Consider the following 17,021-nt stretch of genomic DNA (forward strand, 5'->3'; position numbering starts at 1 on the left):
GAGTTAGACTGCTTTGTAGATATATCAGAGGATCTCAACTGTGATAGAATAAAGGGTACAATTTTCATATCTCTGCTCCAGGAAACTGAGGCTGATATTATTGTCATGCGATTGCTTAGCTCTAAACAAGCCCATATGAAATACCATTTTAGAAAAAGATGAACGAACACTTGGAATGAAAAACCCCCCAAATAACCCATTCCTAGAAAAATGTATGGCTCAAAGAAGAACCAACATATCAATACCACAAATCAAAATAGACGAAAACAATTCCCATAAATCCAATTCAATCCAATTCAATCCAATCCAATCCAATGCAATGTTCAAAGGTTCCTCATTCAATAGCATCATCATGGAAAGGAGAGTGAAATAAATTTGCTTTGCTTTTCAGTTTAGTAGGTATTGCCTGCTCAAGCAATTTTCAAGAGCCATCAACCAAGCCAGATAGTATCGCCTTGTAGTAACCAGTGGCAGGAGATAATATAGCATGACAAGCAAAAGATGTTTATTGGAGGCGCTACCAGTGGCCAGTTGTTGTCGATTTTCCATATAAGAGAAACTTGTCCCAAACACAAAACTTTGGCAATGTCCAGAACAAACTTTGAAAGCAAGAATTTTTTCTTGTATCTCCAAAAAAGGGAAATCAAACTGGAACTTTACAAGGCAAAGTGCATAGAAGCAAAAAAAAACAACAAACGACGGCATCGCAAAAGAAATTGAGGAAGCACTTGAGTATTTGTGGCCACTCAAAGTCATTGAAAGTCTGCATGTCTGCCCAAAGGTCTAAATCTATTGTGGGCAGTGAGTAAGGCATACACTCAACCATTTTAAGGGATTTGCTTCCCCTCTCGTCTTACCACCTAATAACTTGCTATAATACTCTAACATGGTGTTTGGCCCTAGACATATCGTTAAGCTTGCTTGTTTGGTCTCATTTTTTTTTTTTTTGTATATGAGCATTTTCCATAAGATATTCAACGGCGGTATGGTCTGGGGCGAGGTGGGTTCTCTCTTCCTAAGGAAAATTGTCAGTGAAGAAATCAGTAGACCATACAAAATACACGAAACGATAAACAGACATTTCTCTTCAATGTAAGTAAGGAGGATTTCTTCTTCTTGCCTATTCCCCAGGAGAAACACAAGAAAAAAAAACATATCAGATGACAACAGAGAAGCAACATTATTTTTTTGGATCTGTTTTAGTTTTGCTTCGTTTTTATTTTCTTGTCATTTTTAAAAAGAACTTTTACTTGGTTTCGTTTTTTTGGTATCTCTTCAAGATGCAAAATAAGATATTGCCTCTCCTTGCCAACTCCTCCTAAGCATGTATGTTTTGCTTATAGTCGGATGTCTTAAGCATATAGGCGGAGGTTACCTTCTGCCACCCTCATAGTGGGTATCATTTTCCATTTTACAAAAGTTTGTGGCAAAGGCTGATGACTATGGCACATTATCTTTGTATGTCTTTGCTTGCTTACTTTATCGTACATATCTTAATTTAGAATGTCTTAAGTACCTGTAAGTAAGAGTCTTAACACTTTTTAGCACAGGCAAAAGACTTTGCTAATTACCATATGCTGAAGTTCTTCGCGTTGACGAAAGTATTCCACCTTTGGTTTTTACACCCATGAGAATATTTGGATGTAAACTATTTTAGTATGTGGCTGGTTAGTTATAGGGGTTAGGTCCAATATGGGTGGTTGTTGGCATTAAATTTGCATTTAATTTTCACAGGGAACTAAACTAGAAATATTTATTTTTTTCTCCTAAATTTTCATTCCACTTGGGAACATAGGACATTTACAAGGAAATTCCATTCTTTCCTATTATGACAAATAACTTTTACTTCTTCCCACGACATATTCAACTTCATCAGTTCAATAGAGACCAGGGTTGGTCTGTCACAAACTGTGACTTTTGCGACATACATTTGCGACGGTAAAATACGTATGTCGCAAAAGTCGTAAACCTACTGTAGAAAACCAAATTTTGAATAGAAGAAATCCTGAACATTTTTAATTTAGTTTGACAGCATTCGCTGTGAGTCTCTGCAGAAATTTGTGAAAGTTTTCCCATGGTCAAGCCTATTTTCTTAGGTGGTATCGAAATTCCCGTTGGTGAGGGTGCAAAATACCTGGGGGTTATATTGGACAGGAGACTGAACTTAAAGCTAAGAAAGGACGAGAAAATCCACGGTTACCCTGTACTCGTGCAAAAGGGAAAGTGTGGGGACTAAAACCGAAAATTGTGAACATTCCTAAGAATTGAAACTTCTTCGCAATACCATCGTCTTGGATATCATCGAATTCGCTACCTAGCTGACGCGACTAAAGTATTTTCAGTTTGCGACTTTTGTTACTTTTTCTACATTTACGACGCGTATGTGACGTTTACGACGTTTAAAACTTTGCGACAGTCGCAAACCTAAAAAAGTTTGATACAGACCATCTCTGATAGAGACATATATTCGCCACGTGTTTCTGGGCCGTCCAGGGCCTCTGGTTTCTTGGGGGGTTCCAACCCAGAGCAGTTCTTTAAATGCTGCTGGGACATTTGAGTAGATTGTGTCCTCTCCGCTTCCATTTTCGTCTGGTTATCTGTCTTTTTATAGGTTCTTCCATTGTGTAATTTCAGAATTCCATAATTCCGAATTTTTATTTGGCTGCAAATGATACTTCCCAATAAACACAGGATGAGCGTTTTTCAAATGCAACAACTTTTCAGTTTGAGGGTAACTATAATTATCAACATAAATTCAACTTGACTTGAAACAGCTCATATTCAATACATCTTCAAATTGTTTGCGAATTACTTCCAATTTGCCAAAATGTTGACGAAATCTTTGAAAAGGGGTTGAAGATAATATGAGAAAACTTTGACAAAACACTACCCTAAAATGCAACGAAAAAACCATGTGGTTTTCAATACTTGTTTGTGCAACGAAGTTCGTGGTCAATTGAAAGAAATAAAAAACATTTAGACAAAAAAACTGAATTTACTCCAAATAGTTTCTAATAATACGTAAGTGAAAATTTAAGGAAGACACTAAATTATATCTCTTTGCCGAAAACTAAAATTATGGATTCTACGTTCTTTAAAACATTAAAAAGCTGACCGATGAAAAAATGTTGGACAAGTAACTGGAACTGCTTCAAATAGTTTATAATAATTGGTAAGTCAATATGAAAAATTAAATCAACACTTTAGAGAAGTCACTAAATTTAAATCTCATTGCAGAAAACTAAAATATTTGGATGCTGCATTCTTGGAAACATTAAGAGGTTGACCAATGAAAAATGATGGTGGCTTATCGAAAAGAGAAAGTTTCCATAAATCAAAGTACCATGAATTAAACTTGGTATTTATGCTTTTCCATATCAACTACTGGGTGATAATTCGCATCACGCCTATAGTTTAATTTACATCGCATCATCGGTTTAATTTGATATTTTGTGAATTGAAATTGCTGGAAATTTATTCTAACTCTCTAATTATCAAGTTCCTTGCTAATTTCCCGAATTTTAATGAGTTTTACAAGAATTTTGTGACACCAACGTTCTTGAGGAATTTTGTGGGTTTCAATACATTTTGTGCCACGAAGTACGTGGTCAGTTATTTTTATTGACATAAAACTGAAATTAATCCAAAACGGTAATTATAATTGGTAAGTCAAAATAAAAAGTGAAATGAAAACGTAATGGAAATCACAAAACTCGATTGTTTTGCAGAAAACTAAAATCATTGGATGTTATATTCTTGGAAGATGTTGACCGGTGAAAAAATGATGAAGGAAACAACAAAGAAAAGATTCCAGAAAACTTGCAAAGTGCAACCAATTAAAACAAAGTGCAACAGTTCCTAAATCAAGAACTTCTGGATGAAAATGTGCATTACATCAATTTACATTCCGTCATCAGTTTGATATTTTGTGAATTCCTCTTGATGGAATCTATTCTAACACGCAGGCCAGCAAGTTCCTCGATAGTAATTATTTGAAATTGTCAGCATATTAATTAATAATTAATTAATTAATAGTTATGTGAAACCAACATTATGGGGGAAATTATACATGAAAAATGTTTAAGTTATTTAAAGTTGTATTGATAGTTTTAGTTATTAATACCTTTAATAAGATAATTATGTTTTGATTGGTCAATTGATCAATCAATCAATTATAACATATTATTATTTTTATATATTGTTAATGTTATTTTTAATATTATTATATTTTTAACGAAAAAAATTAATAAAATGTACAAAATCACTAGAAATTTAGTGTTGACTTTCAGTAAGAACTGGGATTGACTTTCATGCAAATTGTGGTTAGAAAATATTCGCAGCAATATTAGTTTTTAATTTGTCTCACATTGAAAACTGTTTGAGAAATTATTGAGTAGCAATGCATTTCAATTTGAGGATTACAATTGAGAGATTATTGCTATTGTGTTGAATTTTACTGTTGAGGGTAATGTCTGTTTTTTGTTGAGAACGCGATTTTCTCAACAATTTCTCAACTTGAATATTACCCTAATCCTTTGAAAAAATGTTTGAAAAATTATTGCATTTTAGTATTTTTCAAACGTTTGTGTTTATTGGGTTAGGCATATATTGACGAAGGCTTGTAATATCTGTGTTGTTGTGATTGACCTGGCATGGCTCTCGGTCTCACTCCCATAGAAAAGGATAGATTTAATGCAGGCTTTGCAAATACGCAGTTTAGTTTTGAGCAACAGATGTGGTGAAACAGTAGACCCCAAGGTCTCTGTGGTGGAACAGAAGACCCCAAGGTCTCTGTGGTGGAACAGAAGGCCCGAAGGTTTCTGTAGTGGCACAATAGGCCCGAAGGTCTCTGTGGTCGAACAGTAGCCCGAAGATCTCTGTGGTGGAACAGTAGCCCGAAGATCTCTGTGGTGGAACAGTAGGTGCAAAGGTCTTTGTGGTGGAACAGTAGGCCCGAAGGTCTCTGTCGGGGAACAGTAGGCTCGAAGGTCTCTGTGGGGGAACAGTAGACGCGAAGATCTCTGTGGTGGAACTCTAGGGCCGAAGGTCTCTGTCGGGGAACAGTCGGCTCGAAGGTCTTTGCGGGGAACAGTAGGCTCGAAGGTCTTTGTGGGGGAACAGTAGGCCCGAAGGTCTCTGTGGTGAAACTGTAGGCCCAAAGGTCTCTGTGGTAGAACAGTAGGCCCGAAGGTCTCTGTGGTAGAACAGTAGGCCTGGATGTCCCTATGTAATATTTATTTCGCGTCTGGGAATAAATTCCTCAGACGACGCAAAGAATATATCACCGAACTTCGAGCAGAGCGATGTGCAATGAGCCACGATCTGCACCTAGGCCCGAAGGTCTCTGTCGGGGAACAGTAGGATCGAAGGTCTCTATGATGGAACAGTATGCCCGAAGGCCTCTGTCGGGGAACAGTAGGATCGAAGGTCTTTGTGGGGGAACAGTAGGCCCGAAGGTTTCTGTGGTGGAACAGTAGGTCCGAAGATCTCTTTGGTGGAAGTGTAGGCCCGAAGGTCTCTGTGGGAGGAACAGTAGGCCCGAATGTCTCTGTGTAATATTTATTTCGCGTCTGGGAATAAATTCTTCAGACAATGCAAAGAATATATCACCGAACTTCGAGCATAACGAGCAGAACCATTCGTAGCACGATCTGCACCTGCATACAGTAAATGCAGATGTTTGTCCAAAGTCTCAGTCAGTCGCCTATCCGAGTCTGCCTTTGGTTGGCAAAACGTGCACCATATAAGTAAGGCATACAATGAAGCGACTGAGAATTGTCACAGCTTGCATGAAATAAACAATTAATTTCTTGTCACTAGAAATTACTCTCATGTAGCCACTTAATGGTTGATCATTCGACCTAGCGGTGTGTGTGTGGTGTGGGTTGGTGAAATGTTGGGTGACGTAGGTAGCGTTAATAATGTAAGGCAAAATGGCTAAGTCACTTTTGTACGTAAGAAGTACTAAGTCGTTACAATGTTTCGATCTCCATGTTTTCATTAATCGACCAAATGCAGATCTGACTTTATTTAAAGGGTGATACGGTCAAAATTTGGTCAATATAAACTTGACGTATTTCTTTCAATTTTGCATTTAAAAAACCTGAACACCCCTCATTTTGAAGGTGTGTGTGTGTAGAATGTTGCTCTATTTTGATTTTGGAATTCACTCTTCAGTTGTCAAAATGCCGTCCAAGCAAAAAGAGCAGCGTATCAAAATTTTGCTCGCGCATCGCGAAAATCCGAGCTACTCGCACGCAAAGCTGGCAAAATCGCTAAAAGTTGCCATATCAACCGTTACAAATGTAATTAAAGTGTTTGGGGAACGTTTGTCGACAGCCAGGAAGTCTGGATCGGGGGGAAATCGAAAACCGGAAGCCGCTGAGACGACAAAGAGAGTTGCCGGTAGTTTCAAGCCAAACCCTAACCTCTCTCTCTCCGAGATGCCGCAAACAAGCTGGGTGTACAGTCGACTCCGCTTTACTGAAACGTTAAAAATGCAGCCATTTAATTTCAGTTATCCGAAGTTTTTGCTAAAGCGGACTACGGATAACTGAAAAAAACTTCCAGTAATGCGAACTTCGGATAACTGAAAAAGTTTCAGTAAAGCGGACTCCGTATAACTGGAAAAAAATCCACTCAATTTCAGTTAACCGAACTTATGACCAATGCTATGTACATAAAATAATAAAAACAAGGTGTTTGATTCCGTGTGTGTGCCATCTACAATTTTACCTTTCAGTTGATTTTATTTACAGAGTGATTTAAACTGTTTTGAAAGTGCCATCTTCACTTGAAATAAAGCGTTCTCAATACGGAGAAGAAAATGTACTCTCTCTCAATAGCGAGAATGTGGCATTTTCAGTAAAGCGAAGTCATACTAATGTGACGAAACTCATTTGAACACAAAAAACTTTTCAGTAATCCGATTTTTTCAGTTAAGCGGAGTTTCACTAAAGCGGAGTAATTTAAATGAAATGGACAGAAAAAACAACTGGGGAATGCGATCGATTTCAGTTATCCGAGGTTTTTCAGTAAAGCGCATTGCGCTAAAGCGGAGTCGACTGTATCGTCTACAACCATGCATCGAGCCAAAAAACGAGCCGGACTATCGACTTACAAGAAGGTAGTGACTCCAAATCGCGATGATAAACAAAATACGACGGCCAAAGCGCGATCCCGGAGGCTGTACACGACGATGCTGACGAAGTTTGACTGCATGGTAATGGACGACGAAACCTACGTCAAAGCCGACTACAAGCAGCTTCCGGGAAAGGAGTTTTATACGGCAAAAGGAAGGGGAAAGGTAGCAGATATTTTCAAGCACATAAAACTGTCAAAGTTCGCAAAGAAATATCCGGTTTGGCAAGCCATCTGTACCTGTGGCTTGAAAAGCAGCATTTTCATAGCTTCCGGGACTGTCAACCAAGAAATTTACGTGAAAGAGTTTTTGAATAAACGTCTGCTGCCTTTCCTGAAGAAACACGGTTGTTCCAATGCCAATACGGTAAAAAGGCCATGGAGTGATACGCCGCCAACAACGTGCAGGTGGTTCCCAAGGACAAGAACCCTCCCAACACGCCAAAGCTCCGCCCCATTGAGAAATACTGGGCTATTGTCAAGTGGAACCTAAAGAAGACCAAAAAAACTGCTAAGGACGAGCAGCAGTTCAGGGCAAACTGGCTTTCTGCGGCGAAGAAGGCGGACAAGGTGGCTGTACAAAATCTGATGGCAGATGTCAAGCGTGAGGCCCGGCAATTCGGATTTGGAAAAGCGAAAGCCTAACTGAATATTTTTCCTGAATTTTATACTAATTGAACTTGAAAAAGAAATTTAATTTGATTTTTTAAATAAACGATTTCACCGATTTACACGCGTTTTCCCTTGACCAAATTTTGACCGTATCACCCTTTATATGGGGGCAATACCAAAACAATGTGCGTGAAGATAAATTCCGAATTTAATTAGTACAGACACAAACCATTTTTTTTGCAGGGCTCTGTTAATTAGTTAACAGAGCTTCATAAAGGAGCTAACAGAGCACTGTAAAGAGTTAACAGAGGTATTTTCTGTCCTAACCAATGACAGATTTATTTTTTGATCACCAGGAAAAATATTAAATGGTCTTCCTGACCAATTTACTTTATCTAAAACTAAACCACCCACTTGTGGCATTGTCACTCACAGCTACATCCACACATATGTCTAAAAATTTTGCAGAAAATTGAGTTTTTACGCAAAATTTTTTGGGAGGATGGGACTCCAGTGGCCATTGTGTCCAAATGGACAATTGTCCCACTATGACCCATACACCATATGAAAGAGCATGAAGAGCTCTATCGATATTTGAAAGAATTTTGTAGATCCGCCGGTCAGTTTTGGAGAAAAATCAATTTCCTTGTAAAATTCTGGACAGGATGCCTCCAGTGGCCATTGTGGCCAAATGGACAATTGTCCCACTATGACCCATACACCATATGAAAGAGCATGAAGAGCTCTATCGATATTTGAAAGAATTTTGTAGATCCGCCGGTCAGTTTTGGAGAAAAATCAATTTCCTTGTAAAATTCTGGACAGGATGCCTCCAGTGGCCATTGTGGCCAAATGGACAATTGTCCCACTATGACCCATACACCATATGAAAGAGCATGAAGAGCTCTATCGATATTTGATAGAATTTTTTAGATCCGCCGGTCAGTTTTGGAGAAAAATCAATTTCCTTGTAAAATTCTGGACAGGATGCCTCCAGTGGCCATTGTGGCCAAATGGACAATTGTCCCACTATGTCCCATACACCATATGAAAGAGCATGAAGAGCTCTATCGATATATGATAGAATTTTTTAGATCCGCCGGTCAGTTTTGGAGAAAAATAAAATTCTTTATAAAATTCTGGACAGGATGCCTCCAATGGCCATTGTGGCCAAACGGACAATTGTCCCACTATGACCGATACACCATATGAAAGAGCATGAAGAGCTCTATCGATATTTGATAGAATTTTTTAGATCCGCCGGTCAGTTTTGGAGAAAAATCAATTTCCTTGTAAAATTCTGGACAGGATGCCTCCAGTGGCCATTGTGGCCAAATGGACAATTGTCCCACTATGACCCATACACCATATGAAAGAGCATGAAGAGCTCTATCGATATTTGAAAGAATTTTGTAGATCCGCCGGTCAGTTTTGGAGAAAAATCAATTTCCTTGTAAAATTCTGGACAGGATGCCTCCAGTGGCCATTGTGGCCAAATGGACAATTGTCCCACTATGACCCATACACCATATGAAAGAGCATGAAGAGCTCTATCGATATTTGAAAGAATTTTGTAGATCCGCCGGTCAGTTTTGGAGAAAAATAAAATTCTTTATAAAATTCTGGACAGGATGCCTCCAATGGCCATCGTTGCCAAACGGACAATTGTCCCACTATGACCGATACACCATATGAAAGAGCTTGAAGAGCTCTATCGATATTTGATAGAATTATTTAGATCCGCCGGTCAGTTTTGGAGAAAGGTTTTCCAAAAAAAAAAATACAAATGTTATCCAATATCGATAGAGCTCTTCAAGCTCTTTCATATGGTGTATCGGTCATAGTGGGACAATTGTCCGTTTGGCCACAATGGCCATTGGAGGCATCCTGTCCAGAATTTTATAAAGAATTTTATTTTTCTCCAAAACTGACCGGCGGATCTACAAAATTCTTTCAAATATCGATATAGCTCTTCATCCTCTTTCATATGGTGTATGGGTCATAGTGGGACAATTGTCCATTTGGCCACAATGGCCACTGGAGGCATCCTGTCCAGAATTTTACAAGGAAATTGATTTTTCTCCAAAACTGACCGGCGGATCTAAAAAATTCTATCAAATATCGATAGAGCTCTTTATGCTCTTTCATATGGTGTATGGGTCATAGTGGGACAATTGTCCATTTGGCCACAATGGCCACTGGAGGCATCCTGTCCAGAATTTTATAAAGAATTTTATTTTTCTCCAAAACTGACCGGCGGATCTAAAAAATTCTATCATATATCGATAGAGCTCTTCATGCTCTTTCATATGGTGTATCGGTCATAGTGGGACAATTGTCCGTTTGGCCACAATGGCCATTGGAGGCATCCTGTCCAGAATTTTACAAAGAATTTTATTTTTCTCCAAAACTGACTGGCGGATCTACAAAATTCTTTCAAATATCGATATAGCTCTTCATCCTCTTTCATATGGTGTATGGGTCATAGTGGGACAATTGTCCATTTGGACACAATGGCCACTGGAGTCCCATCCTCCAAAAAAAATTTTGCCTAAAAACTCAATTTTCTGCAAAATTTTTAGACATATGTGTGGATGTAGCTGTGAGTGACAATGCCACAAGTGGGTGGTTTAGTTTTAGATAAAGTAAATTGGTCAGGAAGACCATTTAATATTTTTCCTGGTGATCAAAAAATAAATCTGTCATTGGTTAGGACAGAAAATACCTCTGTTAACTCTTTACAGTGCTCTGTTAGCTCCTTTATGAAGCTCTGTTAACTAATTAACAGAGCCCTGCAAAAAAAATGGTTTGTGTCTGTACTAATTAAATTCGGAATTTATCTTCACGCACATACCAAAACATGGACCAATACTCACCACCTCTTAATGTTCCTCAAATACCTCTAGTATTCCACTTTCAGAAGAATTGGGTGAAAACTACGAATTGTAGAAGCCCAAGAAGTAAAATCGGGAGATCAGTCGATATAGGGGCTATACCAAAACATGGACCGATACGGACCATTTTCGACACACCGCTTTATGGTTCTAAGATATGTCTAGATTTCTAATTTCCGGCAAATTGGATAAAAACTACGGATTCTAGAAGCCCAAGAAGCAAAATCGGGAGATCGGTATATATGGGGGCTATACCAAAATATGAACCAATAGGCACCATTTGCGACACACCTATTTGTGGTCCCAAAATACCTCTAGATTTCCAATTTCAGGCAAATCGGGTAATAAATACAGTTTATTGAAGCCCAAGAATAAAAATCGGGATATCGGTCTATATGGCGGCTATACCAAACTATGGATCGATACACCTCAATTTTGGCACACCTATTTGTGGTCCCAAAATACCTCTAGATTTCCAATTTCAGGCAAATCGGGTAATAGATACAGTTTATAGAAAAATCGGGAGATCGGTCTATATGACGGCTATACCAAAACATGGACCGATACGGATCATTTTCGACACACCTCTTTATGGTCCTAAAATACCTCTAGATTTCTAATTTCCGGCAAATTGGATAAAAACTACGGATTCTAGAAGCTCCAGGAATAAAGTCGGGAGATAGGTCTATATGGGGGCTATACTAAAACATGGACCGATAGGCACCATTTGCGACACACCTATTTTTGTCCTTAAATTTCCAATTTCAAGCAAATCGGCTAGAAAATATAGTCTCTAGACGCCCATGAAGTAAAATCGGGATATCGGTCTATATGGCGGCTATACCGAACTATGGACCGATACACCTCAATTTTGGCACACCTATTTGTGGTCCTAAAATACGTCTAGATTTCCAATTTCAAGCAAATCGGATAGAAAATTTCTAGACGCCCAAGAATAGAAATCGGGATATCGGTCTATATGGCGGCTATACCAAAACATGGACCGAAACACCTCAATTTTGGCACACCTATTTGTGGTCCCAAAATACCTCTAGATTTCCATTTTCAGGCAAATCGGATAGTAAATACAGTTTCTAGAAGCCCAAGAAACAAAATCGGGAGATCGGTCTATATGGCGGCTATACCAAAACATGGACCGATACACCTCAATTTTGGCACACCTATTTGTGGTCCCAAAATACCTCTAGATTTCCAATTTCAAGCAAATCGGGTAATAAATACAGTTTATTGAAGCCCAAGAATAAAAATCGGGATATCGGTCTATATGGCGGCTATACCAAACTATGGACCGATGGCCACCATTTTCGGCACACCTTTTTATGGTCCTCAAGTACCTCTAGATTTTAAATTTCAGGCAAATTAGATAAAAAGTACAATTTTTAATAAGCCCAAGGACCAAAATCAAGAAGTCGGTTTATGTGGGGACTATATCAAAACTTGGACCGATATAGCCCATCTTCGAACTTGACCTGCCTGCAAACAAAAAACGAATCTGTGCCAAATTTCAGGACGATAGCGCATTATGGAAGGCTGTAGCGTGATTACAACAGACAGACAGACGGACATGCTTATATCGTCTTAGAATTTCTCCCTGATCAAGAATATATATACTTTATATAGTCGGAAATCGATATTTCGATGTGTTACACACGGAATGACAAACTTATTATACCCCCATCACAATTCTATGGTGGTGGGTATAATTAATAGAATTTTTCGGCCAAAGTTAATTAATTAATTGAACCAATTAAAAAATTAATTGAAAGTACCGTAAGAAATCAATATATATATTTTTTTATTCAAGTACATTTTTTATTTCTAATTAATTTTGTGTATTTTCGTTATTCAAGAAATTTCAACTAAAAAAATTAATTAGATCAATTAATTTCGTTATTGAATCCATGAACTTTTTCTGGGCAAATTGCTTTAATTATTGCTACATTTTATTAAATTAAATTTTCAATTTAATGTAATTTTATTCATACCTCATATTTTAATTGAATCTAACTCAAACAATTATTGCAATACATTTTGATAGCTGCCCTTTTGACAAGGATCCTTGTTAAGACCACAATATATCCCAGTGTTCACAAATAACACATTTTCCACCCCGCTCCTCCTTCTCCTCCTACCCCCTCCAACGATTTCCATTGTTAAATGGCAAAGAAATTAGAAAATCTAATTTTGATTACCTTCATTAAATCGAAATTTCCTCAACTTTAGCCCGCATTGTAGACGAGACTGGCGGCGCCCACACAAAATCCCTCCACACATATTTCCATTAATCTCTTGATGAGGAATTTCCACCAGTAATTAACTCTTTTTCTATTTCTTGACTGTAATTATTCCCTGATTTATTACTTTTGTTAACATTTAGCAAAATGTGGTTGATGAGGGCTGGTTATTTGCGCGAGGGAGGGTGGATGATTTCTAGCACAGACGTAGAGTAATTATAATAGTTTCAAATTTCTGGTATATACCTGTGGATAAACTTCAAACTAAATGTACTACAGCAGAAGCCTTCTGCCTGCTGCCACCACCCATCTCCATTTCTATTTGTCGGTAATAAAATCTTGAGTTCTTATTCAACTACTTTGGCAAAGCAAATGGAAGAAATTCTCTTTTAATGTGATTGAAGCAGCAGATTGAAGGAGAATGAAGTCAGCATATAAGTGAACAGTGGAATAATGATGAAATTCTGTTGAATTAAGTTCCTTAATTATTAACACGGGGCAAATACCAAAATCAAGTGAGAACGAGAGCGAGAGAGATAGTGGGAGAGTGTGGAGTGAGAGACTAGAGTCCCCATTAATATGTGAGAAATCATGTGACAGTGTGTTCTACTGGGTGTCTCTGATATTGTGAAATATTAAAACAAAAATCAAAATTGCCCTGTAACGAGGGTTGCCTTTTATATATCGGGATTAGATAAGAAAAACAAATATTAATCATCGGAAATTGATTTAATGTTTTTCAAAATATTCCCCAAGACACTTTTGCATACCTGTGAACCAATTATCGAAGCACTTTTAATTGAGGTATATCAAAAACATTGCCGCTCGTGTAAAAAAAAATGATCTACCAAAATTTGAAAAAAAAAAAAACATTTTACATAAAATCTACCAAATTTATAATATATAATTGGAAGTTTGTTTTTATCAAATTTTTGTAGTAAATATGAAAACATGTTTTTTCATCCAAAACAGTGTCTTATTATTTTATTTTTTATTCAGTTATTTGCAATATTATATATTATGATCTCCTCTATTATTACGGTCACTTTTTTAGTTGTATAAATATCCCCTTGAATTGTAAACGTGAAGAATTTTAAATGTTTAAAGATTTTAAAGTACACCAACAAGGCAAAGTTACTACTTCTACAAAAAGACAGAACTTACTCAGAATCGAGGACTTTGATAGTATGATCTAACGAAATTAAAATTTGTATTTATATAGAAAATCTTCTAAAATTTTTATTTTTATAGAAAATTTTATCAAAATTTTTTGTTTTTTATGATTTAATCAAAATTTTGTTTCTATAGAAAACATTCTCAAAAATTCTGTACATATTTCTATTTCTATAGAAAATTCTTACAAAATGTTATTTCTGTAAAAAATTTTTGGCAAATTTTATTTGTACAGAACATTTTGTCAAAATTTTATTTGTATAGAAAATTTTGTCAACATTTTATTTGTATAGAAAATTTTGTCAAAATTTTATTCGTATAGAAAATTTTGTCAAAATTTTATTTATATAGAAAATTTTGTAAAAATTTTATTTCTATAGGTATTTTTTTCAAAATTTTCACTACTATAGGCACTTTTGTCAAAATTTTCACTTTATAGAAAATTTTGTCAAGATTATATTTTTAAAGAAAATTTTGTCAACATTTTATTACTATCGAAAATTTTTACAAAAATATTATTTCTATTGCAAATTTTGTCAAACTATTATTTCTATAGAATTTTTTTTCAAAATTTTATTTCTATAGAAAATTTTGTCAAAATTTTATTACTATCGAAAATTTTGTCAAAATTTTATTACTATCGAAAATTTTTACAAAAATTTTATTTCTATTGCAAATTTTGTCAAAATACTATTTCTATAGAAAATTTTTTCAAAATTTTATTTCTATAGAAGATTTTGTCAAAATTTTATTTCCATAGAAAATTTCGTCAAAATTTTATTTCTATAGACAATTTTGTAAAATTTTATTTCTTTATTTTTATTTCTGTAAAAATGTTCTCAACACTTTAAATCTGTAAAAATTTTCTCAACATTTTATTTCTACAGAAAATATCCAAATTTTAATTCTATAAAAAATTTTGTCAAAATTTTGTTTCTAAAGAAAATTTTCTTAAAAATTTTATTTCTATAGAAAATTTGTACAAAGTACTATTTCTAAAGAAAATTTTTTACAAAATTTTATTTCTGAAGAAAATTTTATCAACATTTTATTTCGATAGACAATTTTATCAAAATATTATTTCTATAGACAAATTTGTCAAAATTTTATTTCTATAGAAAATTTTGCCAACATTTTACTTGTATAGAAAATTTTGTCAAAATTTTATTTCTATAGAAAATTTAAAAACAAAAATTATTTCTACTGTAAATTTTGTCAAAATATTATTTTATTGAACATTTTTACAAAATACTATTTCTATAGAAAATTTTGTCAAAATTTTATTTCTATAGAAAATTTTCTTAAAAATTTTCACTTTATAGAAAATGTTGTCAAAATTTTATTACAATCGAAAATTTTTACAAAAATTTTATTTCTATTGCAAATTTTGTCACAATATTATTTCTATAGAAAATTTTTTCAAAATATTATTTCTATTGAAAATTTTTTCAAAATTTTATTTCTATAGAAAATTTTGTCAAAATTTTATTTCTATAGAAAATTTTGTCAAAATTTTACTTCTATAGACAATTTTGTAAAATTTTATTTCTTTATTTTTATTTCCACCCCCAAAAAATCAAAATTTTGATGAAAATCCTCAAAACATCAAATTTTTCATATGAAAAACTTAAATTGGCCATATCTCCTTAAATATGCGTCCTAGAGCGAAAAGGACTTTAATTCGTGACCACCCCCAAAAAATCAAAATTTTGATGAAAATCCTCAAAAAATCAGATTTTTTATATGAAAAATGTTAATTGGCCATATCTCCTTAAATATGAGTCCTAGAGCGAAAAGAAGGTTAATTCGTGACCACCCCCAAAAAAATCAAAATTTTGATGAAAATTCTCAAAAAATCAAATTTTTTATATGAAAAACTTAAATTGGCCATATCTCCTTAAATATGAGTCCTAGAGCGAAAAGAAGGTTAATTCGTGACCATCCCCCAAAAATCAAAATTTTGGTGAAAATCCTCGAAAAATCAAATTTTTCATATGAAAAACTTAAATTGGCCATATCACCTTAAATATGCGTCCTAGAGCGAAAAGAAGGTTAATTTTCTCAACACTTTATTTCTGTAAAAATTTTCTCATTTTATTTCTACCGAAAATGTCCAAATTTTAGTTCTATAGAAAATTTTGTCAAAATTTTATTTTATAGAAAATTTTTACAAAGTACAATTTCTATAGAAAATTTTTTACAAAATTTTATTTCTGTAGAAAATTTTATCAACATTTTATATCTATAGACAATTTTGTCAAAATATTATTTCTATAGACAAATTTGTCAAAATTTTATTTCTATAGAAAATTTTGCCAACATTTTACTTGTATAGAAAATTTTGTAAAAATTTTATTTCTATAGAAAATTTAAAAACGAAAATTATTTCTACTGTAAATTTTGTCAAAATATTATTTTATAGAACATTTTTGCAAAATTCTATTTCTACAGAAAACTAGCGTAATCCGGCCCGCTTCGCTGCGCCTTCCGAAGCGTATTTGTAGGAACATTTTGCATTAACTTAGTCAACCATATCCTTCGTGCTGAAAACAAATTCGAAAAGATTTGAATTGTTTCAAACAAATCGGACTACTTGCTTTTTCGTTTATAGGTATCCCACGTTCCCTGTAAATTTCACGTAGATCGGAGATGTTTAAATTTTGCTCTATTGTTTTAAAGGGACGTTACTTTCCCCGATACAATATCGACAAACACCGTAGTGAATAGCACTCCTAACCTTCCCTGAAAATTCTTGAAACTTTCCTTCAAGTGTGGGCCAAGGAAGGTTGCCTCTTCGTTCATAACCTTCCACCACTGCCTTTGTAAATTTCAATAAAAATTAAGAATTTTTGTTTTTTTTTCAGTTTTAGAGGAGGACCTCCTCCCCGACCAAATATCGAAAAGTGATGTAGCATATCTTTTGTAAACGTCCCAGAAAATGTCAAGC

The 17,021-nt window shown here is 35.0% G+C and overlaps 1 protein-coding gene and 1 long non-coding RNA gene across 3 annotated transcripts in view; one reads left to right on the forward strand and one right to left on the reverse strand.

The window, feature by feature from the left end:
* Positions 1-17,021, reverse strand: part of Sema1a (semaphorin 1a) — a 1,157,214-nt gene that overhangs the window by 1,090,764 nt on the left and 49,429 nt on the right. The window lies entirely within an intron of this gene.
* Positions 2,703-4,037, forward strand: LOC142227479 (uncharacterized). Of its 2 annotated transcripts, XR_012719852.1 has the most exons (4): positions 2,703-3,021; positions 3,111-3,172; positions 3,238-3,664; positions 3,729-4,037. It is a non-coding gene; the product is annotated as an uncharacterized LOC142227479 (long non-coding RNA). The 2 variants fall into 2 exon arrangements; XR_012719851.1 differs by lacking the exon at positions 2,703-3,021 and having other exon boundaries at positions 3,039-3,172.

The sequence above is a fragment of the Haematobia irritans genome, chromosome 2, assembly GCF_050003625.1.
Source record: "Haematobia irritans isolate KBUSLIRL chromosome 2, ASM5000362v1, whole genome shotgun sequence".
Classification (NCBI taxonomy): domain Eukaryota; kingdom Metazoa; phylum Arthropoda; class Insecta; order Diptera; family Muscidae; genus Haematobia; species Haematobia irritans.